The following is a 5,603-nucleotide window of genomic DNA, read 5'->3' on the forward strand; positions in this document are numbered from 1 at the left end:
CCAATATGGCATTCAGAGTATCAATTTCAAGAATTCCCTTCTTCTGAGGCGTCCCATTGTTCACAGGATTCCTCTCAGAGGTGTACATGAAATGGTTATTTGTAACTATTTCAATGAGTTCCTGAGCTTCTGCAGGGGTTTTCACGTGAAGAGATCCTCCTGTAGAATGGTCCAATGACATTTCAATGAAATGCTCCATTCTGGGAGAATGTCAGTAGGACACCTTTTGATCAGTTGCTTGTATCTTTCCCAAGCTTCATAGAGGGATTCTCCTTCCTTCTGTCTGAAGGTTTGGATTTCCACTCTAAGCTTGCTCATCTTTTGAGGTGGAAAGAATTTGGCCAGGAAAGCACTGACCAGCTTATCCCAAGAGTTCAGGCTATCCTTAGGTTGTGAATCTAACCATGTTCTAGCTCTGTCTCTTACAGCAAAAGGGAAAAGCATAAGCCTGTAGACCTTGGGATCAACTCCATTGGTCTTGACAGTGTCACAGATTTGCAAGAATTCAACTAAAAACTGATGAAGATCTTCCATTGGAAGTCCATGAAACTTGCAATTCTGCTGTATTAGAGAAACCAATTGAGGCTTAAGCTCAAAATTGTTTGCTCCAATTGCAGGGAGTGAGATGCTTCTTCCGTAGAAGTTGGAAGAGGGTGCAATAAAGTCACCAAGCATCTTCCTTGCATTTCCACCATTGTTATTAGGTTCGGCCATGTCTCCTTCTTTTTCGAAAATTTCTGTCAGGTTCTCTCTAGAGAGTTGTGCTTTAGCTTCCCTTAGCTTCCTCTTCAGAGTCCTTTCAGGTACGGGATCAGCTTCAACAAAAATGTTCTTATCCTTGTTCCTGCTCATATGAAAAAGAATATAACAGAAAAGAAAATATGGAATCCTCTATGTGACAGTATAGAGATTTCTTATCTGAGTATAAGAAGAGAAGAATAGAAGGAGGAGAAGAGAGAAACTCGAACACAGAGAAGAAGATGGGGTTCGAATTATGAGTAGAAGAGAAGTGTTAGTAGATAAATAAATAAATAAATAGAAGGAGATGAGAGATGGGGGAGAAAATTCGAATTTAATTTAAACTAAAAGGAAAAATATTTTTGTTTTTATTTTAAAATGTAGTTAGAATTCGAAAATAAAAAAGAGAAATAAAATTAAAATTAAAATTTGAAACAATTAGTTAATTAAAAAGAATTTTGAAAAAGTGTTAGTGATTTTCGAAAATTAAAGAGAGAGAAATAGTTAGGTGGTTTTGAAAAAGATATGAATGAAATAGAAAACTTTTAAAATCAAACAAAAAGACAAGTATTTAATTGAAAAAGATTTGAAAATCAAATTTGAAAAGATGAGAAGTTAGAAAAGATTTTGAAAAAGATATTATTGAAATTGAAAAAGATATGATTGAAAATCATGTTGAAAAATATTTGAATTGGAAATTAAAAAGATTTGATTTTGAAAATTGAAATTGATTACTTGACTAACAAGAAACTAAAAGATATGATTCTAAAATTTAAATTTTGAACCTTTCTTAATAGGCAAGTGCACTAGGTCGTCCAAGTAATAAACCTTACGTGAGTAAGGGTCGATCTCACGGAGATTGTCGGCTTGAAGCAAGCTATGGTCACCTTGTAAATCTCAGTCAGGCAGATTCAAATGGTTATGGGATTTTATAATTATAATATAAAATATAAAATAGGATAGAGATACTTATGCAATTCATTGGTGAGAATTTCAGATAAGTGTATGTAGATGCTTTGTTCCTTCTGAACCTCTGCTTACCTACTGCTTTCATCCAATCATTCATACTTCCCGTCCTCTCAGTAAAAATGGTCCAAATGCGCTGTCACCGCACGGCTAATCATCTGTCGGTTCTTGATCATGTTGGAATAGGATCCATTGATCCTTTTGCGTCTGTCACACGCCCAACACTCGCAAGTTTGAAGCTCGTCACAGTCATCCCATCCCAGATCCTACTCGAAATACCACAGACAAGGTTTAGACTTTCCGGATCTCAAGAATGGCCGCCAATAATTCTAGCTTATACCACGAAGACTCCGATCTTTCAGAATGGAGGCTAAGAGATAAACACTCAATCCAAGGTAGAACGGAAGTGGTTATCAGGCACACATTCATAGGTTGAGAATGGTGATGAGTGTCACGGTTCATCACATTCATCATGTTGAAGTGCAAGTGAATATCTTAGAATAGGAATAAGCTTGAATTGAATAAGAAAACAATAGTACTTTGCATTAATTCATGAGGAACAGCAGAGCTCCACACATTAATTTGTGGTGTCTAGAAACTCTACCGTTGAAAATACATAAGTGATGAAGGTTCAGGCATGGCCGAATGGTCAGCCCCCTAAACGTGATCTCAGAACATAAAATTAATCAAAGACTAACCAGAGATGTGAAATAAATCACTAAAAGTAGTTTTTATACTAAACTAGTAGCTATGGTTACATAAGATAAGTAAATGATGTAGAAATAAATCCACTTCCGGGCCCACTTGGTGTGTGCTTGGGCTGAGCATTGAGCTTTCATGTGTAGAGACTCTTTTTGGAGTTAAACGCTAGGTTGTAGCCTATTTCTGGTGTTTAACTCTGATTTGCAACCTGTTTCTGGCGTTTAACTCCAAAATAGGGCAGGGAGTTGGCGTTTGAACGCCAGTTTGAATCATCAAAACTCGTGCCAAGTATGGGCTATTATATATTTCTGGAAAGCCCTGGATGTCTACTTTCCAACCCAATTGAGAGCGTGCCAATTGGCTTTCTGTAGCTCCAGAAAATTCACTTCGAGTGCAGGGAGGTCAGAATCCAATAGCATCTGCAGTCCTTCTTCAGCCTCTGAATCAGATTTTTTCTCAAGTCCCTCAATTTCAGCCAGAACTTACCAGAAATCACAGAAAAACACACAAACTCATAGTAAAGTCTAGAAATGTGATTTTTATTTAAAAACTAATAAAAATATACTAAAAACTAACTAAATCATACTAAAAACTATGTAAAAACAATGCCAAAAAGCATATAAATTATCCGCTCATCATAGACCCTCATCCTCCACGGCAGCAGGACCCGCCTCCTCCTCAGCAGCCGCAGCATCCTTACCCCCCCCCCACCATCAGCACCTGAGCCGACTTATCTGTTGGTGCAGCACCTGCTTCACTTCATGGAGCGCTTCGAGCGTCGTGTCATGCGACCTCTCGACCGCATCGACCAGGTATTTGTATCACAGGGCATCGAGCTACCGCTGCTTCCAGACTCTCCCGCTTCCGACGAGCAGGATCAGGAGGAGGAGCTGGCTGAGGAGCCAACTTATCAGGATGCACCTCCAGAGACACAGGCCACCAATGAGGTCCAGCAGCCTCCTGAGGATCCACAGCCAGTCCTAGTCCCACAGCCTGAGCCTGAGCCACAGCCGACACGATTGTTGACCCCCATCCCGAGCTTCAGCAGTAGCATCGAGGGCGATGCTTGATTCTAAAGTGTGGGGAGGTCACCATTCGTGACCGGTGTTTATATTTATGTGGTGAATTTTTGGACATCTATTTCTGTTCTCTGCTACTTTATTTTATTTTGCACTTTATCTTTTAGATCATTTTGGGATTACTGTACATATTTGCTATTGTAGATACTCTTGTTTTGGTTGATGCATACTATATATATATATATATATTGCATCTTAGTTTCTTATTGTGATTAGGAAAATATTCTGGATTGTTAAAAATCTAGTTAACCCTTTTTATATAAGAATTGTGTTTTGATTGAAAAAGGGGTAAACTAGGAAAATTTTTAAAATTTTCTAAATCACAATATTGCACTGGAATAAGCTTAGTCAATATGATGAAAATTTTCAAGAAATTCATTTTTAGGGTACCACCCAATTCGTTGAAAATGTTTTTTTAAAACTTGCTTGAATTATACACTTGTGGATCATGTTTTGAGCAAAGAACACAAGCATGTGAGATTTGAGCCTAATTGTGTGGTTACATCCTATGACCACTTACTTTCATTCTTGTATGCATTATTCTCTTCCTATAAGTGTAATCTTTGATTTGTTTGATTCTTTATGTCCATTATTTTGTGTACACATGCATTTATATGATTCAGGCCATTGTTCAAATAGCTCACTTACCCAAAATAACCTACCTTTTATCTTCCGTTGTTAGCCAATTTTGAGCCTATGCTTAACCCATTTGTTCATAATTTTAGCACATTACAAGCTTAAGTGAAAAATAATAAATGTCCCTTGTTTGGATCTTTGATTAGCTTAGGCTAGTGAGAGTGTTCATTACTTGATTTTGGGAAGGTTGGGTACATTGGTTAGAGATAGAAGTGTATTTATGTTTTTGTTGAAAAAAATTCTCAAGAATTGGGTACATATTCATGTATTAATCATATGTAAACCATGTGCATTGATGTTCTTGTATACATTTCAGTTAAAAAAAAAATGAATTTAGAAAATTTACAATGCAACAAGAAGGGAACAAAATGTCCCAAAGTTTAAAGTTTAATAATAATCAATGCATATGTGAGGTATAAAAAAAAGGGAAATGCATGAGTGTGTGAAAAGTGAAGAATGGATAGCTAGGTTTGTTTAGAATTGTTTAGGTTGTCATAGGTTAGGTGGAAAGTTTAAGTTAATCAAAGATTCAAATTTCAAGCTCACTTGACCATATGCATCCTACCTTGACCCTAGCCCCATTACAACCTATGGAAAGTCCTCTTGATATTTGTATGCACGCATAAAGTAATTATTGATTGTTAGATGAAAAATAAATCTAGAAAAGCATGATTAGGGGAGAATTGAGTGAATCAATCCCATATACTTGAGTGCATAGAGCGGATACACATCTGGCGAGAGTTTAATCGCTCAATTACGTGTTTCCAGCCATGATCATCTTTTCTTGCAAGTTTGTGAACTCTTTCAATGATTCAATCCAATTGTGGTTTGCTTTGATTGCTAATACCTTAGCCCTTGTGCTTGCATGTGTATTCTTGAAAATTAATTTATCTTGACTAAGCCATTGCATCATGTAAATAGATTGCATATAGATAGATTGCATTTAGTTAGTTGCATTGAATAAATGTTAATACCCTTTGCTTCTTCTTGATTTTAGCATGAGGACATGCTTAGTTTAAGTGTGGGGAGATTTGATAAACCCGAATTTCGTTATTTATCTTGTGCTTATTCTGGGAGATTTTACCACCTTTTTCCACATTTATTCAATGAAATAGCATGGTTTTGTGATTCTCCCTTGAATTTTGCTTAAGTGTAAAAACATGCTTTTTAGGCCCTAAATTGGTAATTGTGATTCATTTTAATTCCATTCGATGCCTTGATGTGTGTGTTGAGTGATTTCAGGTTTATAAGGCAAGTATTGGATGGAAGAAATGAGTAGAAAAGCATACAAAGGGGAGAATGCATGAAGAAACAAAGATTAGAAATGCATCAAGGGACGCGCACGCGCACAAGGCGCGCATGCGCAAAAGTGGTATCACCCATAGACGCGTACGCGTACATGCCGCGTCCGTGCGGATGGAAAATTTGCCAATTGACGCGCACACGCACATGGCATGCACGCGCCAATACTATTACATGGCC

General features: G+C 37.3%; 1 non-coding gene across 1 annotated transcript; it reads left to right on the forward strand.

Moving 5' to 3' along the window:
- The first annotated feature begins 208 nt into the window (after positions 1-208).
- LOC148568583 (small nucleolar RNA R71) lies at positions 209-312 on the forward strand. Its single transcript, XR_015882721.1, has one exon. It is a non-coding gene; the product is annotated as a small nucleolar RNA R71 (small nucleolar RNA).
- The last annotated feature ends 5,291 nt before the right edge of the window (positions 313-5,603 follow it).

The sequence above is a fragment of the Arachis ipaensis genome, chromosome B4 (genome assembly GCF_059453495.1).
Source record: "Arachis ipaensis isolate K30076 ecotype BB chromosome B4, ASM5945349v1, whole genome shotgun sequence".
NCBI classification, from domain to species: Eukaryota; Viridiplantae; Streptophyta; class Magnoliopsida; order Fabales; family Fabaceae; genus Arachis; species Arachis ipaensis.